The following is a 21276-nucleotide window of genomic DNA, read 5'->3' as shown; positions in this document are numbered from 1 at the left end:
TTGAGTGTTCCATCGTCATTAGGAGGCCCTGAACGTTACAATTAACTATCAGTTTTTCGTCGGATTCGAAAATCTAGATTAACAGGAGAACGACCATAAGGTAGGACGATGTATTGAATCTCGACGCAATGTCAGTGTTCCATCGTCATTAGGAGGCCCTGAACGTTACAATTAACTATCAGTTTCGCGTCGGATTCAAAAATCTAGGCTCACAGGAGACGGACCATTTGGTGCCCGAGGCAGCAATATCCACATGAAGACAAGTCGGCTGATGGACGATGTATTGAATCTCGACGCAATTTGAATGTTCTGTCGTCATTAGGAAGCGCTGAACGTTACAATTCATTATCATTTTGTGTCAGATTCGAAAATCTAGACTCACAGGAGAAGGATCATATTTTGCCCGAGACAGCAATAAACCCTTGTAGACAAGTCGGCTGATGGACGATGTATTGAATCTCGAAGCAATTTGAGTGTTCCGTCGCCATTAGGAGGCCCTGAACGTTACAATTAACTATCAGTTTTGCGTCGGATTTGAAATCGTAGAATCGCCGGAGACGTACCACGTGGTGCCCGAGGCATCGTATTCCCTTGGAGCTAGTCGGATAAAGGACGATGTAGTGAATCTCGAAGCAATTTGAGTGTTCCATCGTCATTAGGAGGCCCTGAACGTTACAATTAACTATCAGTTTCGCGTCGGATTCGAAAATCTAGACTCACAGGAGGAGGATCATATTGTGCCCGAGACAGCAATATCCCCTTGGAGTCAAGTCGGCTGGTGGCCGATGTATTGAATCTCGTCGCAATTTGAGTGTTCCGTCGCCATTAGGAGGCCCTGAACGTTACAATTAACCATCAGTTTCGCATCGGATTCAAAAATCTAGACACACAGGAGACGGACCATTTGGTGCCCGAGGCAGCAATATCCACATGGAGACAAGTCGGCTGATGGACGATGTATTGAATCTCGACGCAATTTGGGTGTTCCATCGTCATTAGGTGGCCCTGACCGTTACAATTAACTGTCAGTTTTACGTCGGGTCGAAAATCTAGACTTACAGTAGAACAGTCATACGGTCCCCGAGGCAGCAATATCCCCTTGTAGACAAGTCGGCTGGATGTCGATGTATTGACTCGACGCAATTTGAGTGTTCCATCGTCATTAGGAGGCCCTGAACGTTACAATTAACTATCTGTTTTGCGTCGTATTCGAAAATCTAGACTAACAGAAGAACGACCATATGGTGCCCGAGGCAGCAATGGACTCTTGGGGACAAGTAGGCTGAAGGACGATGTATTGAATCTCGACGCAATTTGAGTGTTCCATCGTCATTAGGAGGCCCTGAACGTTACGATTAACTATCAGTCTCGCGTCGGATTCGAAAATCTAGACTCACAGGAGACGGACCACATGGAGCCCGAGGCAGCAACATCCCCTTGTAGACAAGTCGGCTGATGGACGATGTATTGAATCTCGACGCAATTTGAGTGTTCCATCGTCATTAGGTGGCCCTGACCGTTACAATTAATTATCAGTTTTACGTCGGGTTCGAAAATCTTGACTCACAGGAGAACGATCATAAGGTGCCCAAGGCAGCAATAGACCCTTGGAGACAAGTCGGCTGGAGGACGATGTATTGGATCGCGATGTACTTTTGAGTGTTCCATCGTCATTAGGAGGCCCTGAATGTTACAATTAACTTTCAGTTTTTCGACGGATTCGAAAATCTAGACTCACTGGAGACGGACCATAAGGTGCCCGAGGCTATATCCCCTTGGAGACCAGTCCGCTGGAGGACGATGTTTTTAATCGCGACGCAATTTTAGGGCTCCATCGTCATTAGGAGGCCCTGAACGTTACAATTAACTATCAGTTTTGCGTCTGATTCGAAAATTTAGACTCACGGGAGAAAGATCATAAGGAGCCCCAGGCAGCAATAGACCCTTTGAGACAAGTCGGCTGGAGGACGATGTATTGGATCGCGACGCAATTTGAGTGTTCCATCGTAACTAGGAGGCATTGAATGTTACAATTAACTATCAGTTTGTCGTCGGATTCGAAAATGTAGACTCACTGGGGTCGGAACATAAGGTGCCCGAAGCAGCAATATCCCCTTGGAGACCAGTCCGCTGGAGGACGATGTATTGAATCTCGACGCATTTTGAGTGTTCAATCGTCATTAGGAGGCGCTTAACATTACAATTAACTATCAGTTATGCGTCGGATTCGAAAATCTAGACTCACAGGAGAAGGATCATATGTGCCCGAGACAGCAATATCCCCTTGGAGACAAGTCTGCTGGAGGAAGTTGTAGTGAATCTTGACGCCATTTGAGTCTTCCATTGTCATTAGGAGGCTCTGAACGTTACAATTAAGTATCAGTTTTGCGTCGGATTCGAAAACGTAGAATCACCGGAGACGGACCATGTGGTTCGATATCCCGTTGGAGACAAGTCGGCTGGAAGACGTTGTAGTGAATCTCGACGCAATTTGAGTGTTCCATCGTCATTAGGAGGCCCTGAACGTTACAATTAACTATCTGTTTTGCGTCGGATTCGAAAATCTAGACTCACAGGACAAGGATCATATGGTGCCCGAGACAGCAATAACTCCTTGGAGAGAAGTCGGCTGGAGGCCGAGGTATTGAATCTCGACGCAATTTGAGTGTTCCATCGTCATTAGGAGGCCCTGAACGTAACAATTAACTATTTGTTTCGCGTCGGATTCGAGAATCTAGACTCACAGAAGACGGACCACATGGAGCCCGAGGCAGCAATATCCCCTTGTAGACAAGTCGGCTGTAGATCGATGTATTGACTCTCGACGCAATATGAGTGTTCTATCGTCATTAGGAGGCGCTGAACGTTACAATTCACTATCATTTTTGCGTCGGATTCGAAAGTCTGGACTCACAGGAGAAGGATCATATGGTGCCCGAGACAGCAATATCCCCTTGGAGATAAGTCGGCTGGAGGCCGATGTATTGAATCTCGACGCATTTTGAGTGTTCCATCGTCATTAGGTGGCCCTGAACGTTACAATTAACTATCAGCTTTGCATCGGGTTAGAAAATCTAGACTCACTGGAGAACGATATTAATGTGCCCGTGGCAGCAATAGACCCTTGGAGACAAGTCGGCTGGAGGACGATGTATTGGATCGCGACGCAATTTGAGTGTTCCATCGTCATTAGAAGGCCCTGAATGTTACAATTAACTATCAGTTTTTCGTCGGATTCGATAATCTAGACTAAGAGGAGAACGATCATAAGGTAGGACGATGTATTGAATCGCGACGCAATTTGAGTGCTCCATCGTCATTAGGAGGCCCTGAACGTTACAATTAACTATCAGTTTTACGTCGGATATGAAAACGTAGAATCACCGGAGACGGACCATGTGGTGCGATATCCATTTGGAGACAAGTCGGCTGGAGGACGTTATAGTGAATCTCGACGCAATTTGAGTGTTCCTTCGTCGTTCGGAGGCCGTGAACGTTACAATTAACTATCTGTTTTGCGTCGGATTCAAAAATCTAGACTCACAGGAGAACGACCATAAGGTGCCCGAGGCAGCAATGGACTCTTGGAGACGAGTCGGCTGGAGGCCGAGGTATTGAATCTCGACGCAATTTGAGAGTTCCATCGTCATTAGGTGGCCCTCAACGTTACAATTAACTATGAGTGTTGCGTAGGGTTCGAAAATCTAGACTCACTGGAGAAATATATTAAGGTGCCCGTGGCAGCAATAGACCCTTGGAGACAAGTCGGCTGAATGCCGATATATAGAATCTCGACGCAATTTGAGTGCTCCATCGTCATTAGGAGGCCCTGAACGTTACAATTAACTATCTGTTTTGCGTCGGATTTTAAAATCTAGACTAACAGAAGAACGACCATAAGGTGCCCGAGACAGCAATATCCCCCTGTAGACAAGTCGGCTGTAGGTCGATGTATTGACTCTCGACGCAATTTGAGTGTTCTATCGTCATTAGGAGGCGCTGAACGTTACAATTCACTATCTTTTTTGTGTCGGATTCGAAAATCTGGACTCACAGGGGAAGGATCATATGGTGCCCGAGACAGCAATATCCCCTTGGAGATAAGTCGGCTGGAGGCCGATGTATTGAATCTCGACGCAATTTGAGTGTTCCATCGTCATTAGGTGGCCCTGAACGTTACAATTAACAATCAGTTTTGCGTCGGGTTCGAAAATCTAGACTCACTGGAGAACGATATTAAGGTGCCCGTGGCAACAATAGACCCTTGGAGACAAATCGGCTGAATGCCGATATACTGAATCTTGACGCAATTTGAGTGTTCCATCGTCATTAGGTGGCCATGAACGTTACAATTAACTATCAGTTTTGCGCCGGTTTTGAAAACGTAGAATCACCGGAGACGGACCACGTGGTGCCCGAGGCAGCGTATTCCCTTGGAGACAAGTCGGATGGTGGACGATGTTGTGAATCTCGACGCAATTTGAGTGTTCCATCGTCATTAGGATGCCCTGAACGTAACAATTAACTATCAGTTTTGCGTCGGATTCTAACATCTAGACTCACAGGGGAGCGACCGTGAGGTGCCCGAGGCAGCAATAGACCCTTGGAGACAAATCGGCTGAATGCCGATATATTGAATCTCGACGCAATTTGAGTGTTCCATCGTCATTAGGAAGCGCTGAACGTTACAATTAACAATCAGTTTTGCGTCGGATTCGAAAATCTAGACTCACAGGAGAACGATCATAAGGAGCCCCAGGCAGCTATAGACCCTTGGAGACAAGTCGGCTGGAGGACGATGTATTGGATCGCGACGCAATTTGAGTGTTCCATCGTAACTAGGAGGCCCTGAATGTTACAATTAACTATCAGTATTTCGTTGGATTCGAAAATCTAGACTCACTTTTGTCGGACCATAAGGTGCCCGAAGAGCAATATACCCTTGGAGACCAGTCCGCTGGTGGACGATGTAATGAATCGCAACGCAATTTTGGTGCTCCATCGTCATTAGGAGGCCCTGAACATTACAATTAACTATCAGTTTCGCGTCGGATTCGAAAATCTATACTCACAGGAGAAGGACCATGTGGTGCCCGAGGCAGCAATATCCCCTTGGAGACAAGTCTGCTGGAGGACGATGTATTGAATCTCAACGCAATTTGAGTGTTCCATCGTCATTAGGTGGCCCTGACCGTTACAATTAATTATCAGTTTTACGTCGGGTTCGAAAATCTTGACTCACAGGAGAACGATCATAAGGTGCCCGAGGCAGCAATAGACCCTTGGGGACAAGTCCGCTGGAGGACGATGTATTGGATCGCGACGTACTTTTGAGTGTTCCATCGTCATTAGGAGGCCCTGAATGTTAGAATTAACTTTCAGTTTTTCGTCGGATTCGAAGATCTAGACTCACTGGAGACGGACCATAAGGTGACCGAGGCTATATCCCCTTGGCGACCAGTCCGCTGGAGGACGATGTTTTGAATCGCGACGCAATTTTAGTGCTCCATCGTCATTAGGAGGCCCTGAACGTTACAATTAACTATCATGTTTGCGTCGGATTCGAGAATCTAGACTTACAGGACAAGGATCATATGGTGCCCGAGACAGCAATAACTCCTTGGAGAGAAGTCGGCTGGAGGCCGAGGTATTGAATCTCGACGCAATTTGAGTGTTCCATCGTCATTAGGAGGCCCTGATCGTTACAATTAACTATTTGTTTCGCGTCGGATTTGAAAATCTAGACTAACAGATGAACGACCATAAGGTGCCCGAGACAGCAATATCCCCTTGTAGACAAGTCGGCTGTAGGTCGATGTATTGACTCTCGACGCAATTTGAGTGTTCTCTCGTCACTAAGAGGCGCTGAACGTTACAATTCACTATCTTTTTTGCGTCGGATTCGAAAATCTGGACTCACAGGGGAAGGATCATATGGTGCCCGAGACAGCAATATCCACTTGGAGATAAGTCGGCAGGAGGCCGATGTATTGAATCCCGACGCAATTTGAGTGTTCCATCGTCATTAGGTGGCCCTGAACGTTACAATTAACAATCAGTTTTGCGTCGGGTTCGAAAATCTAGACTCACTGGAGAACGATATTAAGGTGCCCGTGGCAGCAATAGACCCTAGGAGACAAATCGGCTGAATGCCGATATATTGAATCTCGACGCAATTTGAGTGTTCCATCGTCATTAGGTGGCCCTGAACGTTACAATTAACTATCTGTTTTGCGTCGGTTTCTAAATTCTAGACTCACAGTACAGCGACCATAAGGAGCCCGAGGCAGCAATATCCCCATGGAGAGAAGTCGGCTAGAGGCCGATGTGATGAATCTCGACGCAATTTGAGTGTTCCATCGTCATTAGGAGGCCCTGAACGTTACAATTAGCTATCAGTTTTGCGTCGGATTCGAAAATCTAGGCTCACAGGAGAACGATCATAATGAGCCCCAGGCAGCTATAGACCCTTGGAGACAAGTCGGCTGGAGGACGATGTATTGGATCGAGACGCAATTTGAGTGTTCCATCGTAACTAGGAGGCCCTGAATGTTACAATTAACTATCAGTTTTTCGTTGGATTCGAAAATCTAGACTCACTGGGGTCGGACCATAAGGTGCCCGAAGCAGCAATATCCCCTTGGAGACCAGTCCGCTGGTGGACGATGTATTGAATCGCAACGCAATTTTGGTGCTCCATCGTCATTAGGAGGCCCTGAACATTACAATTAACTATCAGTTTCGCGTCGGATTCGAAATTCTATACTCACAGGAGAAGGACCATGTGGTGCCCGAGGCAGCAATATCCCCTTGGAGACAAGTCTGCTGGAGGACGATGTATTAAATCTCAACGCAATTTGAGTGTTCCATCGTCATTAGGTGGCCCTGAGCGTTACAATTAACTATCAGTTTTGCGTCGGGTTCGAAAATCTAGACTCACAGGAGAACGATCATAAGGTGCCTGAGGCAGCAATAGACCCTTGGAGACAAGTCGGCTGGAAGACGATGTATTGGATCGCGACGCAATTTGAGTGTTCCATCATCACTAGGAGCCCTGAATGTTACAATTAACTATCAGTATTTCGTCGAATTCGAAATCTAGACTCACTGGAGACGGACCATAAGGTGCCCGAGGCTATATCGCCTTGGAGACCAGCCGCTGGAGGACGATGTATTGAATCGCGACGCGATTTGAGTGCTCCATCGTCATTAGGAGGCCCTGAACGTTACAATTTACTGTCAGTTTTGCGTCGGAATCGAAAACGTAGAATCACCGGAGACGGACCATGTGGTGCCCGAGGCAGCGATATCTCCTTGGAGACAAGTCGGGTGGAGGTCGATGTAGTCAATCTCGACGCAATTTGAGTGTTCCATCGACATTAGGACGCCCTGAACATTACAATTAACTATCAGTTTTGCGTCGGATTCTAAAATCTAGACTCACAGGGGATCGACCATAAGGTGCCCGAGGCAGCAATAGACCCTTGGAGACAAGTCGCCTATAGGACGATGTGTTGAATCTCGACGCCATTTGAGTGTTCAGTCGTCATTAGGAGGCGCTGAACGTTACAATTAACTATCAGTTATGCGTCGGATTCGAAAATCTAGACTCACAGGAGAAGGATCATATGTGCCCGAGACAGCAATATCCCCTTGGAGACAAGTCTGCTGGAGGACGTTGTAGTGAATCTTAACGCAATTTGAGTGTTCTGTCATCATTAGGAGGCGCTGAACGTTACAATTCACTATCATTTTTGCGTCGGATTCGAAAATCTAGACTCACAGGAGAAGGATCATATGGTGCCCGAGACAGCAATATCCCCTTGAGACAGTTTGGCTGGCGGCCGATGTATTGAATCTCGACGCAGTTTCAGTGTTCCATCGTCATTAGGAGGCCCTGAACGTTAAAAATAACTATCTGTTTGGCGTCGGATTCGAAAATCTAGACTCACAGGAGAACGACCATAAGGTACCCAAGGCAGCAATGGACTCTTGGAGACAAGTCGGCTGAAGGACGATGTATTGAATCTCGACGCAATTTGAGAGTTCCATCGTCAATAGGAGGCCCTGAACGTTACAATTAACTATCATTTTTGCGTCGGATTCGAAAATCTAGACTCACAGGACAAGGTTCATATGGTGCCCGAGACAGCAATATCCCCTTGGAGATAAGTCGGCTGGAGGCCGATGTATTGAATCTCTACGCAATTTGAGTGTTCCATCGTCATTAGGAGGCCCTGAACGTTACAATTAGCTATCAGGTTTGCGTCGGATTCGAAAACGTAGAATCACCGGAGTTGGATCATGTGGTTCGATATCCCCTTGGAGACCAGTCGGCTGGAGGTCGTTGTAGTGAATCTCGACGCAATTTGAGTGTTCCTTCGTCATTAGGAGGCCGGAACGTTACAATTAACTATCTGTTTTGCGTCGGATTCGAAAATCTAGACTCACAGGAGAACGACCATAAGGCGCCCGAGGCAGCAATAGACCCTTGGAGACAAGTCGGCTCGAGGCCGATGTATTGAATCTCGACGCAATTTGAGTGTTCCACCGTCATTAGGTTGCATGAACGTTACAATTAACTATCAGTTTTGCGTCGGGTTCGAAAATCTAGACACACTGGAGAACGATATTAAGGTGCCCTTGGCAGCAATAGACCCATGGAGACAAGTCGGCTGGAGGACGATGTATTGGATCGCGACGCAATTTGAGTGTTCCATCGTCATTAGGAGGCCCTGAATGTTACAATTAACAATCAGTTTCGCGTCGGATTCGAAAATCTATACTCACAGGAGAAGGACCATGTGGTGCCCAAGGCAGCAATATCCCCTTGGACACAAGTCTGCTGGAGGCGATGTATTGAATCTCAACGCAAATTGAGTGTTCCATCGTAATTAGGTGGCCCTGAGCGTTACAATTAACTATCAGTTTTGCGTCGGGTTCGAAACTCTAGACTCACAGGAGAACGATCATAAGGTACCCGAGGCAGCAATTGACCCTTGGAGACAAGTCGGCTGGAAGACGATGTGTTGGATCGCGACGCAATTTGAGTGTTCCATCGTCATTAGGAGGTCCTGAATGTTACAATTAACTATCTGTTTTTCGTCGGATTCGAAAATCTAGACTCACTGGAGGCGGGCCATATGGTGCCCGAGGCTATATCGCCTTGGAGACCAGTCCGCTGGAGGACGATGTATTGAATCGCGACGCGATTTGAGTGCTCCATCGTCATTAGGAGGCCCTGAACGTTGCAATTAACTATCTGTTCTGCGTCGGATTCGAAAACGTAGAATCACCGGAGACGGACTATGTGGTGCCCGAGGCAGCGATATCTCCTTGGAGACAAGTCGGCGGGAGGTCGATGGTAGTGAATCTCGACGCAATTTGAGTGTTCCATCGACATTAGGTCGCCCAGAACATTACAATTAACTATCAGTTTTGCGTCGGATTCTAAAATCTAGACTCACAGGGGATCGACCATAAGGTGCCCGAGGCAGCAATAGACGTTTGGAGACAGATCGGCTGAAAGCTGATATATTGAATCTCGACGCAATTTGAGTGTTCCATCGTCATTAGGAAGCCCGGAACGGTACAATTAACAATCAGTTTCGCGTCGGTTTCGAAAATCTAGACTCACAGGAGAGCGACCATAAGGAGCCCGAGGCAGCAATATCCCCATGGATACAAGTCGGCTGGAGGCCGATGTGATGAATCTCGATGCAATTTGAGTGTTCCATCGTCATTAGGAGTCCCTCAACGTTACAATTAACTATCAGTTTTGCGTTGGATTCGAAAATCTAGACTCACAAGAGAACGATCATAAGGAAACCCAGGCAGCAATAGACCCTTGGAGACAAGCCGGCTGGAGGACGAAGTATTGGATCGCGACGCAATTTGAGTGTTCCATCGTAACTAGGAGGCCCTGAATGTTACAATTAACTATCAGTTTTTCGTCGGATTCGATAATCTAGACTTACTTGAGACGTACCATAAGGTGCCCGAAGCAGCAATAGACCGTTGGAGACAGGTCGCCTGGAGGACGATGTATTGAATCTCGACGCAATTTGAGTGTTCAATCGTCATTAGGAGGCGCTGAACGTTACACTTTACTACCAGTTATGCGTCGGATTCGAAAATCTAGACTCACAGGAGGAGGATCATATGTGCCCGAGACAGCAATATCCCCTTGGAGACAAGTCGGCTGGAGGACGTTGTAGTGAATCTCGACGCAATTTGAGTGTTCTGACGTCATTAGGAGGCGCTGAACGTTACAATTCACTATCATTTTTGGGTCGGATTCGAAAATCTAGACTCACAGGAGAAGGATCATATGGTGCCCGAGACAGCAATATTCCCGTGGAGACAACTTGGCTGGCGGCCGATGTATTGAATCTCGACGCAATTTGGGTGTTCCATCGTCATTAGGAGGCCCTGAACGTTACAATTAACTACGTTTTGCGGCGGATTCGAAAATCTAGACTCACAGGAGAACGACCATTTGGTGCCCAAGGCAGCAATGGACTCTTGGAGACAAGTCGGCTGAAGGACGATGTATTGAATCTCGACGCAATTTGAGTGCTCCATCGTCATTAGGAGGCCCTGAACGTTACAATTAACTATCAGTTTTGCGTCGGATTCGAAAACGTAGAATCACCGGAGACGGACCATGTGGTGCGATATCCCCTTGGAGACAAGTCGGCTGGAGGACGTTGTAGTGAATCTCGACGCAATTTGAGTGTTCCTTTGTCATTAGGAGGCCGTGAACGTTACAATTAACTATCTGTTTTGCGTCGGATTCGAAAATCTAGACTCACAGGAGAACGACCATAAGGTACCCGAGGCAGCAATAGACCCTTGGAGACAAGTCGGCTCGAGACCGATGTATTGAATCTCGACGCAATTTGAGTGTTCCATCGTCATTTGTGGCCCTGAACGTTACAATTAACTATCTGTTTTGCGTCGGATTCTAAAATCTAGACTAACAGAAGAACGACCATAATTTGCCCGAGGCAGCAATGGACCCTTGGAGACAAGTTGGCTGAATGACGATGTATTGAATCTCGACGCAACTTAATTGTTCCATCGTCATTAGGAGGCCCTGAACGTTACAATTAACTATCTTTTTGGGTCGGATTCGAAAATCTAGACTCACTGGAGAAGGATCATATGGTGCCTGAGGCAGCAATATCCCCTTATAGATAAGTCGGCTGGAGGCCGATGTATTGAATCTCTACCCAATTTGAGTGTTCCATCGTCATTAGGTGGCCCTGAACGTTACAATTAACTATCAGATTAGCGTCGGGTTCGAAAATCTAGACTCACAGGAGAACGACCATAAGGTGCCCGAGGCAGCAATAGACCCTGGGAGACAAGTCGGCTGAAGGACGATGTATTGAATCTCGACGCCATTTGAGTGTTCCATCGTCATTAGGAGGCCCTGTACGTTACAAATAACTATTAGTTTCGCGTCGGATTCGAAAATCTAGACTCACAGGAGACGGACCACTTGGAGCCCAAGGCAGCAATATCCCCTTGTAGACAAGTCGGCTGGATGTCGATGTATTGATTCTCGACGCAATTTGAGTGTTCCATCGTCATTAGGAGGCCCTGAACGTTACAATTAACTATCAGTTTTTCGACGGTTTCGAAATTCTAGACTAACAGGAGAACGACCATAAGGTGCCCGAGGCACCAATGGACTCTTGGTGACAAGTCGGCTGAATGACGATGTATTGAATCTCGATGCAATTTGAGTGTTCCATCGTCATTCGGAAGCCCTGAACGTTACAATTAACTATCAGTTTTGCGTCGCATTCGAAAATCTAGACTAACAGGAGAACGACCATAAGGTGCCCGAGGCAGCAATGGACTCTTGGTGACAAGTCGGCTGAAGGACGATGTATTGAATCTCAAAGCAATTTGAGTGTTCCATCGTCATTAGGAGACCCTTAACGTTACAATTAACTATAAGGTTCGCATCGGATTCGAAAATCTAGACTCACAGGAGACGGACCACAAGGAGCCCGAGGCAGCAATATCCCCTTGTAGACAAGTCTGCTGGATGTCGATGTATTGACTTTCGACGCAATTTGTGTGTTCCATCGTCATTAGGAGGCGCTGAACGTTACAATTAACTATCATTTTTGCGTCGGATTCGAAAATCTAGACACACAGGAGAACGACCATAAAGTGCCCGAGGCAGCAATAGACCCTTGAAGACAAATCGGCTGAATGCCGTTATATTGAATCTCGACGCAATTTGAGTGTTCCATCGTCATTAGGAAGTCGTGATCGTTACAATTAACCATCAGTTTCGCGTCGGTATCGAAAATCTAGACCATAAGGAGCCCGAGGCAGCAATATCCCCATGGAGACAAGTCGGCTGGAGGCCGATGTGTTGAATCTCGACGCAATTTGACTGTTCCATCGTCATTAGGAGGCCCTGAACATTACAATTAACTATCAGTTTTGCGTAGGAATCGAAAACGTAGAATCACCGGAGACGGACCATGTTTTGGCCGAGGCAGCGATATCTCCTTGGAGACAAGTCGGCTGGAGGACGATGTAGAGAATCTCGACGCAATTTGAGTGTTCCATCGTCATTAGGAGGCCCTGAACGTTACAATTAACTATTAGATCGCGTTGGATTCGAAAATCTAGACTCACTGGAGACGGACCATAAGGTGCCCGAGGCAGCAATATCCCCTTGGAGACCAGTCCGCTGGAGGACGATGTATTGAATCGCGACGCAATTTTAGTGCTCCATCGACATTAGGAGGCCCTGAACGTTGCAATTAACTATCAGTTTTGCGTCGGATTGGAAAACGTAGAATCACCGGAGACGGACTGTGGTGCCCGAGGCAGCGATATCCCCTTGCAGACACGTCGGCTGGAGGTCGATGTATTGACTCTCGAAGCAATTTGAGTGTTCCATCGTCATTAGGAGGCGATGAACGTTACATTTTTGCGTCGGATTCGAAAATCTAGACTCACAGGAGCCGGACCATATGGTGCCCGAGGTGGATATATCCCCTTGGAGACAAGTCGGCTGGAGGACGTTGTAGTGAATCTCGACGCAATTTGAGTGTTCCATCGTCATTAGGAAGCCCTGAACGTTACAATTAACAATCAGTTTCGCGTCAGGTTCGAAAATCTAGACTCACAGGAGAGCGACCATAAGGAGCCCGAGGCAGCAATATCCCCATGGAGACAAGTCGGCTGGAGGACGATGTATTAAATCTCGACGCAATTTTAGTGTTCCATCGTAACTAGGAGGCCCTGAGCGTTACAATTAACTATCAGTTATGCGTCGGATTCGAAAATCTAGACTCACAGGAGAAGGATCATATGGTGCCCGACACAGCAATTGACCCTCGGTGACAAGTCGGCTGGAGGACGATGTATTGGATCAAGACCCAATTTGAAAGATCCATCGCCATTAAGAGGCCCTGAACGTTACAATTAACTATCAGTTTTGCGTCGGATTCGAAAATCTAGACTAACAGGAGGACGACCATAAGGTGCCCGATTCAGCAATGAACTCTTGGTGACAAGTCGGCTGAAGGGCGATGTATTGAATCTCGACGCAATTTGAGTGTTCCATCGTAACTAGGAGGCCCTGAATGTTACAATTAACTATCAGTTTTTCGTCGGATTCGAAAATCTAGACTCACTGGAGACGGAGCATAAGGTGCCCGAAGCAGCAATATCCCCTTGGAGACCAGTCCGCTGGAAGACGATGTATTGAATCGCGACGCAATTTGAGTGCTCCATCGTCATTAGGAGGCCCTGAAGGTTATAATTAACTATCAGATTCGCGTCGGATTCAAAAATCTAGACTCACAGGGAAGGACCATATGGTGCCCGAGGCAGCAACATCCCCTTGGAGGCAAGTCGGCTGGAGGACGATGTATTGAATCTCGACGCAATTTGAGTGTTCCATCGTCATTAGGAGGCCCTGAAAGTTACAATTAACTATCAGATTCGCGTCGGATTCAAAAATCTAGACTCATAGGGGATGGACCATATGGTGCCCATGGCAGCAACATCCCCTTGGAGACAAGTCGGCTGGAGGACGATGTATTGAATCTCGACGCAATTTGAGTGTTCCATCGTCATTAGAAGGCGCTGAACGTTACAATTAACTATCTGTTATGCGTCGGATACGCAAATCTAGACTCACAGGAGGACGACAGTAATGTGCCCGAGGCAGCAACAGACCCTTGGTGACAAGTCGGCTGGAGGCCGATGTATTGAATCTCGACGCAATGTGAGTGTTCCATCGTCATTAGGAGGCCCTGAACATTACAATTAATTATCAGTTTTGCGTCGGATTGTAAAATCTAGACTCACAGGGGAACGACCATAAGGTGCCTGAGGCAGCAATAGACCCTTGGAGACAAGTCGGCTGGAGTACGATGTATTGACTCTCGACGCAATTTGAGTGTTCCATCGTCATGAGGAGGCCCCGAACGTTACAATTAACTATCAGTTTCGCGTCGGATTCAAAAATTTAGACTCACAGGATACGGACCATTTGGTGCCCGAGGCAGCAATATCCCCTTGGAGACAAGTCGGCTGGAGGCCGATGTATTGAATCTCGACGCAACTTGAGTGTTCCATCGTCATTTGGTGGCCCTGAGCGTTACAATTAACTATCAGTTTTGCGTCGGGTTCGAAAACCTAGACTCACAGGAGATAGATCATAAGGTGCCCGATGCAGCAATAGACCCTTGGAGGCAAGTCGGCTGGAGGAAGATGTATTGGATCGCGACGCAATTTGAGTGTTCCTTCGTCATTAGTAGGCCCTGAACGTTACAATTAACTATCTGTTTTGCGTCAGATTCGAAAATCTACACTCACAGGACAACGACCATAAGGTGCCCGAGGCAGCAATAGACTCATGGAGACAAGTCAGCTGAAGGACGATGTACTGAAGCTTGACGCAATTTGTGTGTTCCATCGTCATTAGGAGGCCCTGAACGTTACAGTTAACTATCTGTTTTGCGTCGGATTCGAAAATCTAGACTCACAGGAGATCGACCATAAGGTGCCCGAGGCAGCAACAGACCCTTGAAGACAAGTCGGCTCGAGGCCGATGTATTGAATCTCGACGCAATTTGAGTGTTCCATCGTCATTAGGAGGCCCTGAACATAACAATTAACTATCAGTTTTGCGTCGGGTTCGAAAATCTAGACTCACAGGAGAACGATCATAAGGTGCCCGACACAGCAATAGACCCTTGGTGACAAGTCGGCTGGAGGACGATGTATTGCATCGCGACGCAATTTGAGTGTTCCATCGTCATTAAGAGGCCCTGAACGTTACAATTAACTATCAGTTTTGCGTCGGATTCGAAAACGTAGAATCACCGGAGACGGACCATGTTTTGCCCGAGGCAGCGATATCTCTTTGGAGACAATACGGCTGGAGGACGATGTAGTGAATCGCGACGCAATTTGAGTGTTCCATCGTCATTAGGAGGCCCTGAACGGTACAATTAACTATTAGTTTCGCGTCGGATTCGAAAATCTAGACTCACTGGAGACGGACCATAAGGTGCCCGAGGCAGCAATATCCCCTTGGAGACCAGTCCGCTGGAGGACGATGTATTGAATCGCGAGGCAATTAGAGTGCTCCATCGACATTAGGAGGCCCTGAACGTTACAATTAACTATCAGTTTTTGCGTCGGATTGGAAAACGTAGAATCACCGGAGACGGACTGTGGTGCCCGAGGCAGCGATATCCCCTTGCAGACACGTCGGCTGGAGGTCGATGTGTTGACTCTCGACGCAATTTGAGTGTTCCATCGTCATTAGGAGGCGCTGAACGTTACATTTTTGCGTCGGATTCGAAAATCTAGACTCACAGGAGACGGACCATATGGTGCCCGAGGCGGCAATATCCCCTTGGAGACTAGTCGGCTGGAGGCCGATGTGTTGAATCTCGACGCAATTTGAGTATTCCATCGACATTAGGAAGCCCTGAACGTTACAATTAACAATCAGTTTCTCGTCGGGTTCGAAAATCTAGACTCACAGGAGAGCGACCATAAGGAGCCCGAGGCAGCAATATCCCCATGGAGACAAGTCGGCTGGAGGACGATGTATTGAATCTCGACGCAATTTGAGTGTTCCATCGTAACTAGGAGGCCCTGAACGTTACAATTAACTATCAGTTACGCGTCGGATTCGAAAATCTGGACTCACAGGAGAGGGATCACATGTGCCCGAAACAGCAGTATCCCCTTGGAGACAAGTCAGCTGGTGGACGTTGTAGCGAATCTCGACGCAATTTCAGCGTTCCATCGTCATTAGGAGGCGCTGAGCGTTAAAATTCACTATCATTTTTGAGTCGGATTCGAAAATCTAGACTCACAGGAGAAGGATCATATGGTGCCCGAGACAGCAATATCCCCTAGTAGACAAGTCGGCTGGAGGTCGATGTATTGACTCTCGACGCAATTTGAGTGTTCCATCGTCATTAGTAGGTGCTGAACGTTACAATTAACTATCATTTTTGCGTCGGATTTAAAGTCTAGACTCACTGGAGACGGACCATAAGGTGCCCGAAACAGCAATATCCCCTTGGAGACCAGTCTGCTGGAGGACGATGTATTGAATCGCGACGCAATTTGAGTGCTCCATCGTCATTAGGAGGCCCCGAACATTACAATTAACTATCAGTTTCGCGTCGGATTCGAAAATCTTGGTGACAAGTGTGCTGGAGGACGATGTATTGGATCTCGACGCAATGTGAGTGTTCCATCGTCATTAGAAGGCCCTGAACATTACAATTAATTGTCAGTTTTGCGTCGGATTCGAAAATGTAGACTCACTGGAGACGGAGCATAAGGTGCCCGAAGCAGCAATATCCCCTTGGAGACCAGTCCGCTGGAGGACGATGTATTGAATCGCGACGCAATTTGAGTGCTCCATCGTCATTAGAAGGCGCTGAACGTTACAATTAACTATCAGTTATGCGTCGGATACGCAAATCTAGACTCACAGGAGGACGACAGTAATGTGCCCGAGGCAGAACAGACCCTTGGAAACAAGTCGGCTGGAGGCCGATGTATTGAATCTCGACGCAATGTGAGTGTTCCATCGTCATTAGAAGGCCCTGAACATTACAATTAATTGTCAGTTTTGCGTCGGATTGCAAAATCTAGACTCACAGGGGAACGACCATAAGGTGCCCGAGGCAGCAATAGACCCTTGGAGACAAGTCGGCTTGAGTACGATGTATTGACTCTAGACGCAATTTGAGTGTTCCATCGTCATTGGGAGGCGCTGAACGTTAAAATTAACTGTCAGTTTTGCGTCGGATTCGAAAATCTAGACTCACAGGAGAACGATCATAAGGTGCCCATGGCAGCAATAGACCCTTGGAGAAAAGTCAGCTTAAGGACGATGTATTGAATCTCGACGCATTTTGAGTGTTCCATCGTCATGAGGAGGCCCTGAACGTTACAATTAACTATCAGTTTCGCGTCGGATTCAAAAATCTAGACTCACAGGATACGGACCATTTGGTGCCCGAGGCGGCAATATCCCCTTGTAGACAAGTCGGCTGGAGGTCTATGTATTGACTCTCGACGCGATTTGAGTGTTCCATCGTCACTATTAGGTGCCGAACGTCACAATTAACTCTCATTTTTGCCTCGGATTCGAAAATCTAGACTCACTGGAGACGGACCATAAGGTGGCCGAAGCAGCAATATCCCCTTGGAGACCAGTCCGCTGGAGGACGATGTATTCAACTGCGACGCAATCTGAGTGCTCCATCGTCATTAGGAGGCCCTGAACATTACAATTAACTATCAGTTTCGCGTCGGATTCGAAAATCTAGACTAACAGGAGATTGACCATAAGGAGCCCGAGGCAGCAATGGACTCTTGGTGACAAGTCGGCTGATGGACGATGTATTGAATCTCGACGCAATTTGAGTGTTCCATCGTCATTAGGAGGCCCTGAACGTTACAATTAACTATAAGTTTCGCGTCGGACTCGAAAATCTAGACTCACAGGAGACGGACCACAAGGAGCCCGAGGCAGCAATATCCCCTTGTAGACAAGTCGGTTGGATGTCGATGTATTGGCTTTCGACGCAATTTGAGTGTTCCATCGTCATTATGAGGCGCTGAACGTTACAATTAACTATCAATTTTGCGTCGGATTCGAAAATCTAGACTCACAGGAGAACGACCATAAGGTGCCCGAGGCAGCAATGGACTCTTGGAGACAAGTCGGGTGAAGGACGATGTATCGAATCTCGACGCAATTTGAGTGTTCCATCGTCATTCGGAGGCCCTGAACGTTACAATTAACTATTAGTTTCGCGTTGGATTCGAAAATCTAGTCTCACTGGAGATGGACCATAAGGTGCCCGAGGCAGCAATATCCCCTTGGAGACCAGTCCGCTGGGGGACGATGTATTGAATCGTGACGCAATTTGGGTTCTCCATCTTCATTAGGACGCCCTGAACGTTACAATTAACTATCAGTTTTGCGTCGGATTGGAAAACGTAGAATCACCGGAGACGGACTGTGGTGCCCGAAGCAGCAATATCCCCTTGGAGACAAGTCGGCTGGAGGCCGATGTGTTGAATCTCGACCCAATTTGGGTGTTCCATCGACATTAGGAAGCCCTGAACGTTACAATTAACCATCAGTTTCGCGTCGGATTCGAAAGTCTAGACTCACAGGAGAGCGACCATAAGGAGCCCGAGGCAGCAATATCCACATGGAGACAAGTGGGCTGGAGGACGATGTATTGTATCTCGACGCAATTTGAGTGTTCCATCGTAATTAGGAGGCCCTGAACGTTACAACTAACTATCAGATTTGCGTCGGATTGGAAAACGTAGAATCACCGGAGACGGACTGTGGTGCCTGAAGCAGCAATATCACCTTGGAGACAAGTCGGCTGGAGGACGATGTATTGAATCTCGACGCAATTTGAGTGTTCCATCGTCATTAGGAGGCGCTGAACGTTACATTTTTGCGTCGGATTCGAAAATCTAGACTCACAGGAGACGGACCATATGGTGCCCGAGGCGGCAATATCCCCTTGGAGACTAGTCGGTTGGAGGCCGATGTGTTGAATCTCGACGCAATTTGAGTATTCCATCGACATTAGGAAGCCCTGAACGTTACAATTAACAATCAGTTTCTCGTCGGGTTCGAAAATCTAGACTCACAGGAGAGCGACCATAAGGAGCCCGAGGCAGCAATATCCCCATGGAGACAAGTCGGCTGGAGGACGATGTATTGAATCTCGACGCAATTTGAGTGTTCCATCGTAACTAGGAGGCCCTGAACGTTACAATTAACTATCAGTTACGCGTCGGATTCGAAAATCTGGACTCACAGGAGAGGGATCACATGTGCCCGAAACAGCAGTATCCCCTTGGAGACAAGTCAGCTGGTGGACGTTGTAGCGAATCTCGACGCAATTTCAGCGTTCCATCGTCATTAGGAGGCGCTGAGCGTTAAAATTCACTATCATTTTTGAGTCGGATTCGAAAATCTAGACTCACAGGAGAAGGATCATATGGTGCCCGAGACAGCAATATCCCCTAGTAGACAAGTCGGCTGGAGGTCGATGTATTGACTCTCGACGCAATTTGAGTGTTCCATCGTCATTAGTAGGTGCTGAACGTTACAATTAACTATCATTTTTGCGTCGGATTCAAAGTCTAGACTCACTGGAGACGGACCATAAGGTGCCCGAAACAGCAATATCCCCTTGGAGACCAGTCTGCTGGAGGACGATGTATTGAATCGCGACGCAATTTGAGTGCTCCATCGTCATTAGGAGGCCCCGAACATTACAATTAACTATCAGTTTCGCGTCGGATTCGAAAATCTTGGTGACAAGTGTGCTGGAGGACGATGTATTGGATCAAGACCCAATTTGAGTGTTCCATCGTCATTAAGAGGCCCTGAACGTTACAATTAACTATCAGTTTTGCGTCGGATTCGAAAATGTAGACTCACTGGAGACGGAGCATAAGGTGCCCGAAGCAGCAATATCCCCTTGGAGACCAGTCCGCTGGAGGACGATGTATTGAATCGCGACGCAATTTGAGTGCTCCATCGTCATTAGAAGGCGCTGAACGTTACAATTAACTATCAGTTATGCGTCGGATACGCAAATCTAGACTCACAGGAGGACGACAGTAATGTGCCCGAGGCAGAACAGACCCTTGGAGACAAGTCGGCTGGAGGCCGATGTATTGAATCTCGACGCAATGTGAGTGTTCCATCGTCATTAGAAGGCAGTGAACATTACAATTAATTGTCAGTTTTGCGTCGGATTGCAAAATCTAGACTCACAGGGGAACGACCATAAGGTGCCCGAGGCAGCTTTGAGACAAGTCGGCTTGAGTACGATGTATTGACTCTAGACGCAATTTGAGTGTTCCATCGTCATTGGGAGGCGCTGAACGTTAAAATTAACTGTCAGTTTTGCGTCGGATTCGAAAATCTAGACTCACAGGAGAACGATCATAAGGTGCCCATGGCAGCAATAGACCCTTGGAGAAAAGTCAGCTTAAGGACGATGTATTGAATCTCGACGCATTTTGAGTGTTCCATCGTCATGAGGAGGCCCTGAACGTTACAATTAACTATCAGTTTCGCGTCGGATTCAAAAATCTAGACTCACAGGATACGGACCATTTGGTGCCCGAGGCGGCAATATCCCCTTGTAGACAAGTCGGCTGGAGGTCTATGTATTGACTCTCGACGCGATTTGAGTGTTCCATCGTCACTAGTAGGTGCCGAACGTCACAATTAACTATCATTTTTGCCTCGGATTCGAAAATCTAGACTCACTGGAGACGGACCATAAGGTGGCCGAAGCAGCAATATCCCCTTGGAGACCAGTCCGCTGGAGGACGATGTATTGAACTGCGACGCAATCTGAGTGCTCCATCGTCATTAGGAGGCCCTGAACATTACAATTAACTATCATGTTCGCGTCGGATTCGAAAATCTAGACTAACAGGAGATTGACCATAAGGAGCCCGAGGCAGCAATGGACTCTTGGTGACAAGTCGGCTGATGGACGATGTATTGAATCTCGACGCAATTTGAGTGTTCCATCGTCATTAGGAGGCCCTGAACGTTACAATTAACTATAAGTTTCGCGTCGGACTCGAAAATCTAGACTCACAGGAGACGGACCACAAGGAGCCCGAGGCAGCAATATCCCCTTGTAGACAAGTCGGTTGGATGTCGATGTATTGGCTTTCGACGCAATTTGAGTG

The sequence above is a fragment of the Schistocerca americana genome, chromosome 6 (genome assembly GCF_021461395.2).
Source record: "Schistocerca americana isolate TAMUIC-IGC-003095 chromosome 6, iqSchAmer2.1, whole genome shotgun sequence".
Classification (NCBI taxonomy): Eukaryota; Metazoa; Arthropoda; class Insecta; order Orthoptera; family Acrididae; genus Schistocerca; species Schistocerca americana.
Note: the sequence above shows the minus strand (reverse complement) of the source record.